General features: G+C 40.3%; 1 protein-coding gene across 2 annotated transcripts in view; it reads left to right on the top strand.

Annotated features, from left to right (window-relative positions):
* Positions 1-19,542, top strand: part of rhbdl3 (rhomboid, veinlet-like 3) — a 72,168-nt gene that overhangs the window by 23,294 nt on the left and 29,332 nt on the right. The gene's annotated exons all lie outside the window — the stretch shown is intronic.

The raw sequence follows: 19,542 nt of genomic DNA on the forward strand, positions 1-19,542 counted from the left end.
TAAGTGTTACAAAACAAAGTGATGAAAGTGTACCAAGTTTAAGTTCACTTAAGCGTCCTATTATTTAATTTATATTATATTATTTTAAAAAATAATTTATTTGTGCCTCACACAGAGCTATCACAGACTTCAGAAGACTTGGAATATATAAATATGTATCCCTTTTTGAACTTGATACCCTTGATAGTCCACATCCAGTTCCATATAGAAAAGAGAGCAGTTTGGACATCCAACTAAACATCTCCTTTTGTGTTCCACGGAAGAAAGTCATAGCTTTTTGGAATGATATGCTAAGGATTACAATAACAGCGTAATGAGAAAATGATTACAACATTTGTATTGTTGGCTAAAATATTCCTTAAAGACCAGAATGAATCTGTGTAGAAGATAGAGCATATTTAATATTGGCCTTTCACATCAGGTTTCATTTGATGAGTTAGTAGTTATTTAAGAAATGTTTTTGAAGGGTTTCACAAAAACGCCAGACATCCTTTTGTGTCTATTACCTGAAGGCTAGTTTGGATATGTCTTAACTTTCCCTTTCTACTAAGCATATCAAATGTCTATTGTAAATGGGTAAAATCCCAACACTGCTTAACTTTGACATGTGAAGATGGAAAATACAGTAAAGTTAGTTGCTGAGAAATACAAAAAGAACAAAATTGTTGTTGCCTTGACAGTGAGAGATCAATGATGGCACCAGGATTAATTACTTCGGCATTTAGAATTTTTTGTGAGGGCATATCTCTTTACGCTAACTAAATGTAACTCTGCTAAATGGTTGTGCTATATCTTCACTGTCTGAAGGAAAGCAGAATTTACTGTACATGCATAAACCAAAAATGTGTTCAAAACAAATCCTATTTATATCTTAATGCATGTTACTTAATGCATTTGTGATGCAAATGCATGCATTTTTATACGATTTTGTAGTCTTTCATCAAAAATTTAATAACTTCTTTCTGTGAAATGCCCACTTGACGTCTTTGAGACATGTAGGTCTGTAGTTAATGGCCGGGTTAGTTCACCCAAAAATGAAAATTACCCCATGATTTACTCACCTTCAAGCCGTGTATATGACATTCTTGTTTCAGACGAATACAATCAGAGTTATATAAAAAAATGCCCTGGCTCTTCCAAGCTTGTGTGTTTTGTGATTTGTGATGTCTTTTGTGATGTTTTTATTTTTTATGAAGCAACTCTGCACTGTGCCCAAGAAGAATTTCCCCTTGGGGACAATAAAGTTAACTAACCTAAAGCTTTATAATGGCGTTTCTGTTTTTTAAGTCCATCAAAGTGCATACATCCATGATAAAAGTAATCCATACGGCTCTGGGGCCTTAATAAATGCCTTCTGAAGTGAAGCGATGTGTTCATGTAAGAAAAATATCCATATTTAAAACTTTATCGACTAAAATAACTAGCTTCCAGCAGATCTAATATTCATCCCTTAACATTAAGTTGCAGAATTATTTCTTATCCAATTTCTATGGTGCAGACAGTTAGAGATGGAAAAGTGAATAAAGCACAGAGAAAGGCTTGGAAAAAATGTCACATTAGGTTACAATAAAAAAAAATGACTGAGAGGGGCCGGAAGAACAGTGTACATTTCCATGAAATTCCCCTGAATATGGGCATTACACAAAGCAAATAATTTCACAATTAATTTCCTATTTTACAGTATATTGAAGACTCAGCGTTTTAAATAGAGTAAAACCACATGTAAAAAAACATAATAGTTTGGTCAAAAATTGAACCCAGCTAACAAGAAAGTTATGGGTTTCATTCACTAACCATTCAACTCCCAGTGGATGAAAGATGTATTGTGTATAATAAATTGTTATAGCATTTTTAAGTCTTAAATTTGTCCTATAGGGAGATTAATTGCATGATTATGGTCAATCTGAGCCAGACGTTGTGACCTTTAGAACAGATGTGAGAAATGGTGTCTGGACAATTAATGGTGTGAAATATGGCCTGCACACAAACACCCAGTGGCCCTGACGGTTAATCCATCAGTCTTTACGGCAATCCATCTAGTTGTTTACTCAGAGCAGCATCTGAAACGTCATGAATGGCATTTGGTTTTACGTTGTTAGGAGAAAGAAAAAAAAGCACTGGGGATGTTTTACATATTTTTGAAGTAGATTTGCAATAGGCAGGGTAACACACAATAAGCCAGTTCCACTTTGCATTCACATGTTGTGTTCAGTAACCTGCAAAAAATGTTTGTATTGATTCTGCTGTAATAAGCCCAGACATAATCTTTCAAACATGTACTCTAGTTCCTGTCAGTGCTGGTGTTTGGGGAAACATCCAGAACATGACAGGCTATACAGGCTGCCTTTATTTTAAAGCAGTAAGCTGAGGCGGAACAGCCTTGATAAGCTGTCTGCCTTTTTGTTTTGGTGAGAAGAAATTCCAGCTGAAGTGGAGTCATTTCCGCCTAGACTGGGCATGCCTTTGGATATTTTAAGTGGTTTATGGCAATTTCTGAAGGTTATGTGGGATATTCTGTTGTTGTTGTTGTTGTTTTTACTGTCTGCATAAAATATATTGTAAGAAGACCAATGATTCTTAAAGGGATAAATCTGTCATGATTAATCACCCTCGTGTCTTTTTTGTTGACCGTAAAAGAAGGTATTTTGAAAAATCTCTGAGAATGTTTTTTGTCCATATAGAACCCAATGGTCTCCAAAACTGTTTGGTTACAACATCCTTCAAAATATATTATTTTGTGTTCTACAGAAAGAAAGAAATGCATACAGAACATGAGGGTGAGTAAAGTATGACATAATAAAAAAAATTGGTGGTACTGTTCCTTTAACATATAATAAAATACCCCTATTTGGCTCAAATTGGTTTTAGTTAATCAGTTTTATTTATAGAAATAATTCACAATACTTATTGTTTTAAAAAAGCTTTACAGAAAAAAATATTGCTATAACAATGTTTTATATTGTATTATATTGTATCCATTTTGCAATTCAGTTTACAGCTACATTAAAATTAGGCCTTGATCAATTTGCCTGTAACCCACAATGAACAAGTCAAAAGCCTCTGTGGCAAGGAAATAAAAACTCCATAAGATTTTAGTAGTGCATAAAAATAATGATTTGGGAGAAAGTAGGTCTAGCTGAGGTGTGTGTCCACCACATATTGTTTGCGGAGATGCATGTAGATGGGATAACATGGCCCAGTTAGCCCCTACTGGAAGATGACATAACTACACCACGCATGGTTCCTAAAACAATCATTCTGCACTGAGAGCTGTTCAAAATGATGTGTGTTTTCTGACAAAAGTTTTTGCAAGTAACATATATTTCTAATGTTATTATTATAGTATAGAAGATCTATATGTTGATGTTCTTGATGTTATTTCCATGCTCCCTACATGATGACTCATTAGATGGGGGTAACCTGAGACGGAAACACCTTTTCTGGTTCATCCCTTTACTCAGTCCATCACCTATTTAAATTTTCCTCTAAAACACTATATCTAGCCGGCGTCTGAATGTTCGTAAACAGTATACCATTGCTCAAATGTTTTACCCTTGAGCGAAAAAGGAAAAGCATTGATGTGAGTAAACCAGACCCATAAAGTCCAAATTTGACCCTTTTGTTGATCTTGTCTGAAAAAAAAAAGAATGCAGCCTTTGTGACAGCAGACATTTTATCCACATACGTGTGAACTATTCAATAGATATGACTATGAGCCATTATCATAGAGGTCTGATAACATGTAGTGTCTGGACAATATTGTGGCAATATATTTACTATACAGTCAAATACAGTAAATCTCAGGAACATCCTGACTTTCATGTTATTATCATCACTTGTTGAAAAGAGCATTGAAAAGAGCTAGCATTAAACTAATCAGACCACACACTTTAGTAGACAGTAAACTGAGAGCATTGTCTGTATGACAGATTGTATCAACATAGGCTCATTGAAAAAAAAAAAGCCTCTACCTACATTTATGCAAAACTCCTAAAACATATATGCAATTCTCTGCAGTTTCCTGCTGAAATGAACAGTAATGACAGTAATACAATAACTTTTTTCATATTTCACATGTAAGATAAACAGAACCTTGGATACTTTGATCTCCTGAGATATGGACGCTTATCCGAAACTGTCGTTGGACTGATTTGGCAGGCCTTACAGTTACACACACACATGATTATGAGGGCAGATTATCAATAAATAAAGACTAATTTTTGACACAGTTCCTTGAACAATACTATATTGCATGATACATTTTGACGTTTGCATCACATAAACAGCGCCATATGGCTTTTCTGACGTAGTAAACTAGCTCACCTGTGTACAGCACTGCACTTGTACAATTCTTAACATGAGTCACACAAAAAAAAGAGTTCAAAGACTTAGAATCAAGCTAAAATAGCATGGCTGCTTCAGCATTAACCTTTTAGTATAAATCACCGGACATTTTATTTCTGAACTGCTGTAATGTATACAACAATAATAAAACATCATCACATTCACTTCATCTGTTTTGGAAATAATTGAATGCACTGTTTGTGCCACTCACTGGGCATGTCACTTTGAAACACAAGGCATTTGCAGGTTGGAGTAATGGACGTGACGTAATGTTGGACCAATGCCGAAAGGTAGGGGGGTGGAGAAAGGTCTTTATCATTGGTCGCAAACGCTGTCTGTCAGGGTGTGGGATAGGGTTAGGGCTTAGTTTCTGTTGTTGTAATTCACCTTTCGGTACGCCTCGTTTCATTACTCCAACCTGCAGCTATCCCTGTCTCGTGCATGCAAGGAGCAGCATAATATAATTTTGCAGAAATGTTGCCATAGGCCCGTTTTTCCCACTGAGCCTGGGTGGTTTAGTACACCCCCCATGCAGTTCAGCCCTTGTTGGTTCACAGGCTGAGGACCGGGCATATTTACACTACAGCCTTCTAAAGCAACTGAGCAATAGCTATCATAAGTGAAGCCCTAATGGCCATGAAGAAACTCAATGGAATTGAGCACCCTGGGTTCATTTTGTCTATGCATAATGTTTTATGACACCCTTTTTTATTGAAGTGCTAACTACAGTTGTCTCTACATTCTTGATTTGTTTCCACACACTGTTGCTTTGTAATTTTGAATAGCGTCTTCAGTACTAAAAGCACCAGCCATGAAATTACTGCGTGCTCCCAAGCAGAGAAAATGAGCTTGTGTTCACACTCCCTGCATGGTGTTCTGTTTTCACATTTCTTTTAATAGTGGCTGTGAATGACATCATACAGTGATTTGGGAACAGTGTTACTGGTTTTTGTGTGAATGCTGTTACTTCTGAGCAGTATTTGCAGCTTTTTATTCATGTCAATCAAGTGGGTTCTTTATCTGAATGCTGTACGGAAGCTGTAACTCACAACCTGGTCCTCCCTATGTTGTATGTATGTAGTTGCGTCGGCCCCCAAACCACCACGGGGCCCCTTTGAGCTCAAATGATTTAATGACTAGTGCTGTGCAATTAATATCATTTTAGTTTCGTTTTTGATTTGGCTTCCAACGACTATGAAAACACGATTCCGCATTCCGTACATTTCCTTTTAAGCAGTGTGCTGTCGCCTTTCCTTCCTAACATTCAAATCAATCATGTAACGTGACTGTAATGCCGGACATGCATGATACTAAAAAAAGAGTTAAAAGCGTTATTGATTCCCCATGCAGCTTTCTGTGTACGTGATCTCAGATGGAGTGAAACACTGAAAAGTATAGGCTACATTGGGCTTTGGGCGTGCGTTTAAACAGACAAATCCAAAATGTAAAAATGTTTTTATGAATGCACTGACAGCCCCCACAAAAAGTTTTGCTTAGAAACTCCAGAAGTCTAGGATTGGCACTGTTCAAATCTGCTGGTATTTGTTACCCTGGAGCCATTCCAGTGGCATTATTTCATGTCATTAATTGTAGAGACACCAGCCCCTTGTCTAGCCATTATTGAGAGAACAGAAGGTCTTGTAACAGAGGTCTATAATGCCATGTGTTTATTGTGCTTCTGATTCTAAGCTTCAGAAATTTCAAAGAAATAAGCTTTTTTTCTTTTCTTTTTCTGGATTTTAAAATTGTTTTCCTTTAGGCAACAAATAATAAAATAAAACTATTTATGAAGACAATATATTTAGCATAAATATTTCTAAAATGTACTATTTCTGTTGAAATGTTTAACATTTACAAACATATTCATGTATCGTCATGCATTTCGATAATGGTGGGAGTTTCCTCACCCTCATGACAGAGAGTGTTTGTGGTGGTGTAATTTTTATGTCATACTATTTTAAATGGTTTATGTGCTCTGACTGTCATGTACAGGAATAATTCATATGGATGCCAACAGATCAGAAGTCAGATGTTCCCGCCCTGTATTCTTTTATTTTTCGATAATTAATTTGACTTAGATGTACGTCACAATATGGAAAAAAGAGCTGTAGCTTCTTCCATTACCTCACAACGTTAATACACTAAGGAACGTTTGTGCAAACTTTGGTTGGTGGTTTCTGTGTTGGGCTCCTTTTTAAAGTGAGATTTTTTTATCAGCATTAGTATGGGTATTGGTGATACTGGTCTTTATTCATAATACTTTGGGAAAAGATGCCATTAAACAAATATTTAAAATATTGTCTTTAAGTTGTTTCCACATTAATTTTGAGATTCAATTTGAAAACATATTTATGATTACAAATTTTAATGTTAGGTGCAAGTAATTCTGTTTTTTGTTTTTTTTTACAATAGACAGCCCTAGTCATTATTGATATGACTTTTACAGCAGAATGATATATAATTGATGGTGCTGATGTCTTCCTTATTGTATGATTGTGTGTAGGGTCTGTATGTTTTAATACTGTTGTTGTTTCCTATTCATGTGGAGATAATCATGCTAATCCTCTGTGAATTACATTTTGTCCCACATGAACATGAGTTTGGTCACAGCATATGGTATATGCTGAATGTTATTCTGAAACTTGGCTGCATTTAAAGAGCATGTGAGACTAAAAGGTACTTTGTTATTTGTTTGTGCATTAGTTATGACCCAGGTCTTTTACTCAGCCCTGAACTTCTATTTGCTAATTAATTATCCTCTTTATATTTTAAAGGTTTTACTAGATTTGTTGTTTACGTGTTGTGTATGCGTTGTATTGTATACGTGCTAAATTGGAGAGGTCAAGTGAAACAGAGTGCTGTACATTTATCTTAGTGGTGCTTGAAATTACATGTGTAGGTAATATGTTAATCGTAGAAGAACCTTTTGCAGTTTTGCAGCAGTCTGTGTGATGATGTGTATACAGTACATCTATGTGTAAGGAATTATGTAAGGAATAATTGACGACAGGCCATTGAATTATTAGAAAATAGTGGTAATGGGGGCCGTAACACCTCGGGTGTGCATTATTTTTCTTATGATTCAATGGCCCGGTGTCAATTATTTCACTAATAGAGTAACGGAGACTTAAAGGGCTGGTATGATGTCCTTTTCACAAAATGTAAAATAAATCTCTGATGTCCCCAGAGGGTGTATTTGAAGTTTTAGCTCAAAATACCCCACAGATATTTGTATATAGCAAGTTAAAGCTGTCACTTTTTGAGAGTGAGCAAAAACGCATTTTGTGCCTGTCCCTTTAAATGCAAATGAGCTGATGCTCCCAGCACAGAAGGCGGAGCTTCAACAGCTTGTGTCCTTTTACCTTACACACACATGCACTGAAAATTTCAAAAACTTTTAGCCTTTATGTTCAAACCGGAATCAGAAAGATGAGAGACTCAATAATAAGTGACTCCATGTAGACAACATTTCTGAATGGTTTGTTGATGAATTTATGTAGCTTATATGTAATTATCTTCTAGTCATTGATTAGCAAATCCATCTTGATAATCAATAAATCGTGTTCCAGCGGCGGGATTTATGTAAATTTTAGGATTAGTGATGTCACTAGCCCAGGAGGAATGTCATGGAGTCCCTACCAGCCGTTTGTTGTAATCCTTAAAAAGCTATTTCTTTAAAAGAAAATATATCCCTTTACTTTGAACTTTGAGCATTGTAACTTTGCAGATAGTGTGTAATGTTGCTGTTTGAACAGAAACAACATCTAATGTTAATCAACCACCCCTTTAAGCCACTGATAGCAGACTAATCCAGTTATGAGAGAGAGAGAGAGAGAGAGAGACAGAGAGAGAGAGAGAGAGAGAGAGAGAGAGAGAGAGGGGTCTCCTTAGTCAGAGACTCCACGTGCTGACTAAGGCCGTCGAAGACCTCGAAAAGCAATAAGAAAAGGGGAATTTCTAAGTGGGAGATTCCTCTGTGGGGAGGATTTATGATGCTGTCTCAAGTGTGCATGTTCAGCTGGATTGATTTCTGATGAAGAAACTAAGAAAGATTATTGTAATACTAAAACAACCGCCCAGGCGATTGGTAGAAGCATGGCGAACTTGACGGTGTTAGAGCGACATCTTTGGTTGAACTTTAACAGAGATGAAGGACACGGATAGGGCCGTCTTTCTGGAGTCCCCTATCTCCACCAGCATGTTCAGTCCAGCAGTAAAAGGTTTCGCGGAACGTTTTACAGAGGCACAACCCCCGAGCCTCGAAAGCCTTCCTAGCCTTGACAGTCCCCAGAAAGCCTTGACAGGAAGGAAAAGAGAGTGGTTGAGTCCCGCCGCGGCCGAACCACCCTCCAAAAAGCCTTTTACACATCTCCCAGTCCCCTCTTTAGTTCAGGCGGCTGGAGATGCCAGTACTGCAGTCAACGAGTCTGTTTTAAAACATGCACACCTCCAAGCAAACGCTGTTTTAATGGCGACCCAAATAAATAAAATAAAAAAACACTTTTCTATCTGTTCTTCCTCTGGCTCACGCTGGAGGTATAATAAATGTAGGTTGTGTGTGCACTGTGAAGTGTGCACCCCTGCAAATAAGCACTGTTCTCACAGTACCACAAGCACAGCTGTCCGGTCGGGTCCCTATCACAAAGTGGCCCGTCCCCAGACTTCATTCAACCCCTAGCTATACGGGCCAAGGCCTGGACGTTGAACATAATAAAACGAGGCTACTCGCTACAGTTTGCTCGCAAACTTGTTCCAAAGAAGGATGGCGGCCTCAGGCCTATCTTAGATCTCAGACACCTGAACAAAGCGCGTATGACACGCCCGTTCAGAATGCTGACAACCAAACAAATCACTTTGACATTAAGCGATTCGCCCTTGACAGAATCGCCCAGAGGATTGTTTTTTCTCAGTGGATCTGAAAGATGCTTACTTTCACATTCCGATAGCACCCCATCACAGGCCATTCTTGAGATTCGCCTTCGAGGGGCAGGCTTATCAGTACACAGTCATACCATCCGGTCTATCTCTAGCACCCCGTACGTTTACAAAGTGCATGGACGCAGCTCTCACCCTCCTGAGACAACCTGGAGTGCGAGTGTTGAACTACCTCGACGATTGGCTGGTTATAGCCCAATCGGAGGCGCAGTTAATAACTCACAGATCCAGGCTCCTCAGCCATCTAGAATGCCTAGGTCTCAGGATTAATGCTTCCCAAAGCAAACTGTCTCCCAGCCAGAGTATATCTTTCCTGGGCACAGTCATAAACTCTATACAGATGAGAGCGCAGCTTACATCAGAGCGCGCGCTAGCCATCCAGCGCCTAGCGGCATCGTTCAGAGCAGGTGCTTGCGCGCCTCTCAAGAGATTTCAGAGGATGTTAGGCCTTATGGCCTCAGCGTCCTCAGTACTCCAACTAGGTCTACTATATATGCGTTCCCTCCAGCGCTGGTTAAAACCCCGCGTACCGGGTCATGCATGGCGATCTGGCCACTTACGCATCAAAGTGAACCACGGCTGTGTCAGAGCCCTGGCTCCTTGGAAAGCAGCCGGCTGGTATCAGTGCGGCGTGGGTATGGGCTTGATTTCGAAGAGGAAAGTGATCTCGACAGACGCTTCCAAAACAGGTTGGGGGGCCTTATACGAGGGCAGGCCCATCTCAGGCCTTTGGTTGAGCCTAGAGAGGCGCCTGCACATAAACTGTCTAGAGATGCGAGCGGTCGCTCTATCACTAAAAGCTTTCCTACCATACATAAAGGGTCACCCCTCTTGCTGTGGGCTCAGCTCAACCTGCGCTCGCTGAGAGCGGCGTACGTGCCAGGCATTCTGAACTAGGGTGCGGATATGCTATCCAGAGACAATGTTCCCCCAAGTCAAGTCAAGTCACCTTTATTTATATAGCGCTTTTTACAATACAGATTGTATCAAAGCAGCTTCACAGTGATAACATGAAAATAATGCAAAAAACAATTTCATCATCGTCCACCTTAAGGCAGATCTATAATATTGTTGAATATTAAATGTCCCCAAGAAGTTATAGGTCTAACATATTTATAACACGGAGTCAGCTTTGCAGCCTTGGCTAAATGTAATTTACACGAGACTAGATAATGATCTGAGTTGTCATCGCTCTGCTGCAGTATTTCAACGGCATCAACATCTATTCCATGTAATAGTATTAGATCTAGAGTATGATTACGGCAATGAGTCGGTCCTGACACGTGTTGTCTAACTCCAATTGAGTTTACAATGTCTTTAAATGCCAATCCCAATGCATCTTTTTCATTATCGATGTGTATATTAAAATCACCAACAATTAGCACTTTATCTGCAGCCAATACTAATTCTGATAGAAAGTCCGCAAATTCTTTGATAAAGAATGTATGGTGCCCTGGTGGCCTGTATACAGTAGCCAGCAGAATTTTCAAACGTGATTTATCGTTTACACTATATATTTTTACATTAAGCACCAACACTTCAAAAGAATTATATTTACAACTAGATTTCTTAGTGGTTTTGAAAATATTACTATAAATTACAGCAACACCTCCTCCTTTGCGTTTCAGACGAGGTTCATGTTTATAACCGTAATCTTGTGGGGTTGACTCATTTAAAGCAATGTAATCGTTTGGTTTTAGCCAGGTTTCTGTCAAACACAGCACATCTAGGTTATAATCTGTAATCATATCATTAACTATTAGCGCTTTTGAAGTAAGAGATCGAATATTCAGCAACCCAAGCTTTATCATTTGCTCATTTGTATTATATCTGTTTTTTATTTGTTGAACATCAATTACATTTTTAACCAACGTTTTTTGGATTTCCAAGTTCGGGGAACAGACACTGTCTCTATATGATGATATCTAGGTGAAAGAGGGGATGGGATTTATCTGACCTTGGTGACGTGAGGCCGCTAGCAGACGGTCGGTTAAGCCAGTCTGTCTGCTTCCTGACCTGAGGCCCAGATTGTCATGTTTTATCTCTAAGACTATGAGCCAAATTACTAGAGAGAAGAGCAGCACCATCCCAGGAGGGATGAATACCATCTCTTTTCAACAGGTCAGGTTTGCCCCAAAAACTTTTCCAATTGTCTATGAATTCTATATTATTGAATCTACTAAAGCATTAAATTTGCTTTGATGTCAGGCTAGCGAGTTAGCGTGTTGTGCTGACAATAACGGAAGCTAGCAATGTCAGGTTAATCTGAGATGTTGGGTAAGCTGTATTTAGTAGTATACTAACTACAACAGCAACAGACACCACCGGCTCAGGAACTGCAACAGCAACAGACACCACCGGCTCAGGAACTGCAACGGGCACCGGCTCAGGAACTGCAACGGGCACCGGCTCAGGAACAGACACGGGCACCGGCTCAGGAACAGACACGGGCCCCGGCTCAGGAACAGACACGGGCCCCGGCTCAGGAACAGACACGGGCACCGGCTCAGGAACAGACATGGGCACCGGCTCAGGAACAGACACGGGCACCGGCTCAGGAACAGACACGGGCACCGGCTCAGGAACAGGCTCGGCGGGCGTGACGTGATGCTGGATCAGGGCCGGCAGGGCGAGCAGCTCGGGCGGGGCCGGCAGGGCGAGCAGCTCGGGCGGGGCCGGCAGGGCGAGCAGCTCGGGCGGGGCCGGCAGGGCGAGCAGCTCGGGCGGTGCCGGCAGGGTGAGCAGCTCGGGCGGGGCCGGCAGAGCAGCATGCCTAACCGGCGCGTCAAGGATGGCAGTCACCTCTGGGATGGTCTCTGGGTTAGGAACCACCGGACGGTCCGTTGAAGAGGTCCTTTTCCTCCTCTTCCGTCTCCGGACCACCGGAATCGGAACAACCAGACCCGGCTCTGGAACAGCAGACACTGGCTCCGGCTCTGGAACAGCAGACACTGGCTCCGGCTCTGGAACAGCAGACACTGGCATGTCCAGGATCCGAGCCAGACGCTCCAAATAGTCCATCATTGCCTTGGCGGCCCCACCAATAGGCATCTCTAGATCTGTCTCAAACTGGGCAGACGGGACGTGAACAGTCTCTGACTGGGCAGACGTGACGTGAACAGTCTCTGACTGGGCAGACGTGACGTGAACAGTCTCTGACTGGGCAGACGTGACGTGAACAGTCTCTGACTGGGCAGACGTGACGTGAACTGTCTCTGACTGGGCAGACGTGACGTGAATTGTCTCTGACTGGGCAGATGTGACGTGAACTGTCTCTGACTGGGCAGACGTGACGTGAACTGTCTTTGACTGGGCAGACAGAACGTGAACAGTCTCTGACTGGTAGGACGTATGTTCCCCCCTTCTCCGCCCGCGACGGCGAGACTAGGGCTCTGATCCGTCCCTCACCAGTCCAGGGATGAAGGGGGGCCAAGGTGGAGGGTGGTGTTGGACTTGTTCTCGACCACCTCCTCCTCTGTGACCTCCCCGGGTCCCACGAAAAAATAACTAGGCGGGTTCCCTCAAAACAATCCTTCCTCTCCCGCTCGATGGCTGGGGAAGAGAAGTTGGAACACATACCGCTGGATCTAGGTGTGACGGAGTCCTTCTGTCACGAACACACACAGGAAACGGTAGATCCAATAGCAGTATACTTTATTAAAGGGTAATCCGTACTCACAACCAGTCCAGGCAAGGGTCGAAATCCAAAAGGCAATCCAAAAAACACAAGACATCAACAAGCAACAGGAACAGAAGTGTGGGGACAATATACAAGGACTCCGTGACAAACACTGAAACAGACAGGGTATATATACACACAAGTGCAAACAAGGTGACGAGAAACAGCTGAAGGAAATGAACAATCAGTGACAGACAGGATTATGGGAAATGTAGTGAAAATGCCTAGACACCGTGAAAACTGAGACCTCTAGTGTTAAACCCAGGGAACCACCAGACACTGTGACATAAACAACTAGAAATTATAATAAATGATGGTTCAAAACAGAAAGAAATACGAAGCTAATACGAGGCTTAGACGCAGCAAACAAACTCACAGCAGCAGCAGTCACAGCGAGGCAGACAGGAGCAATCGACCCCAGGGGAATGGTCTCTTCACCCGCAAACGGTTCAGCTGATATGGAGCATCTTTGGCGAGGCAGAGGTCGACCTCTTCGCCTCAGAAGACAACGCTCGTTCCGAGACTTTTTTCAAGGTCCAAAACTGGCCAAGCCGCCCGCTGTATGCTATCCAGTCACGATGCTACCTCAGGTCTTTGAATGGATCAGGGAGAGCAAGTGATCAGTGCTCTTGATAGCCCCTCTCTGGAAGAACCAGCTATGGTTCTCCGAGCTGGTTCAGCTGCTGGCTTTAATATTCTCTAGAAAAGGAGTTTTCCCATAGCGTAAGCTACATTACGCAATACTCGTTTCCTACTCTCAGGGAACCGAGGTTACGTTAGTAACCAAGACGTTCTGTGGGCTGTAAAGACTTTGAAATAACTGAAATTATTTGGAAAAGTGATATGGAACTGTTATGCGATCTGGAACTACTTTAGCCGTGCGTTTCCCTGAAAATAATTGCACACCTTAGAACGTTCGTCAACCAATCAGATTCAAACATTCAACAGCCCCGTAGTATAAAACTATTTATTTGATCACATCCAATCACCATGACCAAGAAAAAAAATTCTCAAATGCAAATACTGTATATTACCAGTGTTAAGTCAAATTGTATTGTCAAAAATGAGAATAAAGTGACTTACCCCTAGTTTCACAGACAGGGCTTAAGCCTATTTTCAGACTAAACTGCATTTTTGAGCTGTTTTAACTGAAAGCAACTTATGTTTTGTTTGTTTCTAATGCATTTTTAAAAGCTACTTAAATGGCTTAATCTAAGCCCTGTCTGTGAAACCGCGCCTTTATGTCTCAGAAATGTGGTTTTAAATCTTGCAATCTGATTTCATCTCTTGCCATCTCAAATTCCCAATTTTTGTGTCTTTCATTTATAACTGTATTTCTCATAACTGCAACTTTATATTTAATGTGGCTATATCTCACAGTGTGACTTATTTCTTAACTTTTTTCTATGCAGTCTGACTTGACATCCACCATTGTGGCTTAACATCTTACAATTTGATTTTAAACTCGCAATATGGCTTTGTATGTTGCAACTGTTACTTTATATCTTTTAAGTGCAACTTTATTTTTTTGCAATTGAGACTGTTTCTTGTAATTGCAACTTTAGATTTGTATATGTGATAGATTTATGCCAACTGCAGGATATATATATATATATATTATTCATGTTTTTTATTTAAACTTTAATGTCTCTATCCCTCCACTTCCAAACACACACACACACATACACACACACAGAGAGATTGAGGCAGTTGGTGAACTCCATTATCTACTCTATAAAGAAGACTGTTTAATATGCAGCTTTATGAAAATGAGGCCTGGAATACCAGGGGTTTCACACACACACACACACACACACACACACACACACACACACACACACACACACACACACACACACACACACACACACACACACACAAACCCCTTTTCTAAGCTCTATAATGAAAGATCAGCCCCAGGACTGTCTTTAAAAAAGGATTAATGTGGTATTTAATTGTCAGGCGTGCAGTCGTTTGTGTTTGCATGGTAATACAAAACATTTTCTGTACAACATGGGTGCAAAAGGGCACTATCATTTTCACAAAACCTCAACATATGCATGTTACCTTAATTTCATTTAAAGAGAATGAAATTATATTTTAGGAAAGCACTTAGCACACTATATTTAGCTGAGTCATTTTGTGAGATTCATCTGTTATACTTGTGCATGTGCACGCTCAACAGAGAGAGTATGTATGTGTGTGAAATGTAATTAGGTAAGGTGGCAGAATAAACTAGGCCATCGAAACCCCATTGTTGGAGCTGGATTCTCTCATTTTCATCTGTTAGCCAGTTTACTAAAAATTGTTCATTGAGGTATCACGCCAAGATTGTATGTGTGTTCTTGAACACAGCAGAGAGTGTGTTTTTGTGATTACTATGAATGTAGGCTAAGGGGTTGGGGGTGGAGTTTTTGGTGAGTGGGTGGGTGGGTTTGTGTTTGTTTGTGTGTGTTTTCCAGTGGTGGGGGTCTTCACTAAACTGCAAATCCCCTATGGGTAGAGATTAGTCTCTGTCCCCAGCTTCTCACTCTCTCCCTCTGTGGGGACAGTGTGGGACAGGGATAGATCACAACATGAAAACTAATGGCACACAGAAGTTATCAGAGGTCTTTCAAGAGAAGGTGGGTAAATCTTCGGCGAGGCTGTTGTGTGTTTGTATGTCTGAATAACAGTGGATACAGTGGGAGATGTTTTTAGCTTTAATCATATTTAGCAAACTGTATATTAATCTTGAGCCATATTTATGCAAATCCTCCAGTATAGAAGAAAGAGGTCCATGATGTCAGATTGTGTGGGTGTGTCTATGTCCATGTATGCATACTGCGTGAATTTTGGCATGATCTGTACAAAGGGGCTTTCAGAAAAAGACCTCTTGCTGCTCAAACTTGGAATGTTCTGCCTGTGTCTCTGTGACCTCATGACCTAACTGCCCAAACAAACCGAAACAGTGAATGTTTGAAAACTTGTAGGGCTGACACAGGGACACCAATTACTAAAACAGGATGAGCTTTGAACTCATTGAACTGACTCAATGACACAGAAGATGTCATTGACATGATGTCATTAAGCCAGATCTCTATTTTATCTTTTTGAGTACCTAAACACAAATATTCATTTTTGTTGTAAGCCCTAACATTACTTTTATTACAAGATAATAACTAACAAATAATATTATTAATTAGGGTTGTTTTCTGAAGTTTTTGAAGTTTTTACATTAATTGTGTAAATGTATGCAACAGTGCTCTTTACTCACTTGCACACAAAAAATGACTATATATTTCTGAATAAAACACAATAATGCAACTTTTCATACAGTTTTTTATGGGCATGATCTGCATGGCATGGATTGCAGTTTTTTTTTTTATTCGCTGTGGTACTATTTTCACAAGTGTACATTTTTAAAACTCTTAGAATCCAAAGATTCCAAACTGATCACACTTATAACACTGCGACTTGTGTAAGTTAACAAATGTAAAAAAAAATACATTACATGGATTTTCACCTATATTTTTTTATACGCTGGATATATCTTTTCGTGTGAAACATGAAGGGAAAACATATATGGTTTATGCAACAACCGGTAACATGAAGTGTTTTGAATGCGGTGATGTTGGGCATAAACAACATGCGTGCCCACATAAAGAACGCAAAGTTGAAGGTAATGGTTTGGGATCAGAGACTGATGTTACTTCTCAACTAGTGCCTGGAGTTCAGGGCGAGATTGAGGGTCCTGAGGTAACGTTAAGAGTTTCAGAAATTAGTGTAACTGCTCCCGAGAATACTCAAACAAATATCAAAGTGAGAACAACAGTAACCGTTTCTGAGCTTAGTAGTATTGTGATTGTTAATATGAACGGAGAAAATGCTGAAACACTGAATGTTGAAAATGTCTTGCATTCTGCACCAAGTACGAGCGGTTTTCAGGCTAGGCTTTGTAGTGTAGAGCGCGTGGAGGAGAAAGAGCAGATGGAGTTGAGCTGCAACCAAAAATGTAGGCCTAATAAGATTGGCATGAATGAAACTTTGTCAGATGAGACTGTATCACATGACATTGATGTATGTTCACAGGGAGATTCTATGTGCAGTGGTGAGGTGAACTCTCAAGAGTTCTCACGAGATGATCCTTTATTGTATACTTTAGAGGAGATTAATACTTTTCTAGATGATACTTTTGAGAAGCAAGTGAATGTGATAGATTTTTTTCCAGATATTGAGAAGTTTGAGAATTCTGTTTCAGTGCATCAAAAGAATGTGAGTCTTGAGATCTTAAGTGAAAAGAAAAGGTTTAGTTTGAAGAAACATGTAACGGCAATTAGAAAGTATAGAAATGTGGAAAAAAGAGAACGTTAAAGGTTTTTTTTCAGCTAACCATCTCATGCATCACATGGTGTCTATTTTTGTAATGCTGCTTTTCAGTCGCCCTATTGACTACTGAATATAAAATCTTATCCAAATGCCTTGCAAATAGGCTTAAAAAGTACCTGCATCTAATAGTACATCGTGATCAAACATATTGTGTTCCAGAAAGGACAATTGTTTTTGATACGGGATGGTTTGGACATTTGCAGAGTTTCTAAAACAGAAATTGGTTTAATCTCCCTGGACCAAGAAAAAGCGTTTGATCGTGTCGATCACAACTATCTTTTCAATGTTTTGAATGTTTTTGGTTTTGGGGAAGGTTTTTAAAGATGGGTGAAATTGTTGTATGCAGGGGCTTCTCTTGTTTTGTCAAGGTGGGAGGTGGATTGAGCTGTTCAATATCTGTAACAAGGGAGGGTATAAGACAGGGGTGTCCTTTATCAGGGCAGCTGTATAGTATAGCAATTAAACCTTTACTTTGCAAATTACGAGAACAAATGTCTGGCTTACATATACCTGCTATTTTTAAGACTTCAAGAAAAGTTTTAAGTGCTTATGCCGATGATGTTACCGTATTTGTTAAAAATACACAAGATGTCAAGGTTTTGTCTGATGGACTTTATGTTTTTGAGAAGGCTTCAACAGCCAAGGTGAACTGGGATAAAAGTGAAGCTCTCTGTATTCAAGGTCAAGGTATTTCAGAGAACCTCCCACAATTGCCTAGAAACCTCAAATGGAAATTAGAAGGTTTTACAATTTTAGGGTTTTTTGGGGGGTTTTAATGAGTTTCAAAAATTTAATTGTGAGGCCGTAGAGGAAAAAGTATGCACGCGATTGTCTAGGTGGAAATGGTTGCTACCCCAGTTGTCCTACAGGGGAAGAGTTTTGGTGGCCAATAATCTGGTGGCATCCACTCTGTGGCATAAATTCAATGTTCTGCAACCACCAGCAGGTCTAGTTCAAGCGATTCAAAGGCACTTAGTGAACTTTTTCTGGTCTGGATACCATTGGGTCCGATCTGCTGTACTGTATCTTCCTATACAAGAAGGGGGACAGGGTCTGGTGGACCTCAAGGCAAGAATAATGACTTTCTGTTTACAAACTGTTCAAAGACTGCTATACAACAATCAGTTTTGCTTGGATAGACACTGCAATAGCCCTTTTGCGGAGGGTAGGTTGAATGGGACTCGATAAACACTTATTTCTTATGGATTTACAAGAGTCTGAGTTGGTAGACCTTACCCCATATTATAAATACATGCTTGAAGCTTGGAAAGTTTTTACTGTGTCACCTGATGTGTCAGCCGGGCCTTGGCTGTTGGAAGAACCTTTGTTTTTTAACCCTCTCCTTTCTTCAAGACTATTATCATCTGCGTGCTTACGCTCACGGTTGCTGGCTGCTGGATATATGAAGTTGGGCCATGTATTGAGTAGCAGTGTGGAAGCTATAAGCCAAGGACTGAAGTGAAATCTGCAAGAATGATATAGCAGTTTGTTGCAAAAGTACGTGGGGCGATAGGAGAGGAGTACAGAGACTTTCTGGATGACACAACGATGATCCATGAGTGGACAGAAGGGCATGATTATGTATTTCCTTCACTCATAGTCAGTGCTGCTCTGGAGAATTGGGAAGAGGATGATCACTGTTTGTTGACATTTAAAAACCCCGTTTTGGATAGTTTCGAGTCAACTGGGAAGAAGGCCTTGTACTTCACTTGTTTAAAAGTGTCAAATGCCAGTTTATTGACTGGCGTTTCTTCTACAAAATGGATGGATTTTCTTGGACTTGACTCTTCCCCTAATGGCTGCTCTGTACAAATGTCCAATTAATAAGCAGACAGGTGATCTCCAGTGGAGAATTGTACATGGAGCAGCTACGAACAGGCATGTGGCGCATCTTAATCCTAGTGTTGGGGTGGGTTGTCCTTTTTGTTTAGAGGTCGAATCAGTGTTCCATTTATTTGTGCAGTGCTCACGTTTAGGGGATCTTTTTCCCCTTTTAAACAATTGTTTTTTATCTTTGGGTGAGGTTTTTTCCTTCAAATTGTTTGTTTATGGTCCTAGGTATTCCGTTCAGAGGAAAAGGACTTTGTTTTTTTTTTTAAATGTATCAGGCACTGCAAAATTAGTAATCTGGAAAACAAGAAAAAAAACTAACTTCTAGGGCAGGATGCAATAAGTGTGGTTCCTATGTTTTTGGGTCTTGTGGCAGCTAGACTAAA

Source organism: Phoxinus phoxinus, assembly GCF_949152265.1.
Source record: "Phoxinus phoxinus genome assembly, chromosome: 11".
In the NCBI taxonomy this organism is placed as follows: Eukaryota; Metazoa; Chordata; class Actinopteri; order Cypriniformes; family Leuciscidae; genus Phoxinus; species Phoxinus phoxinus.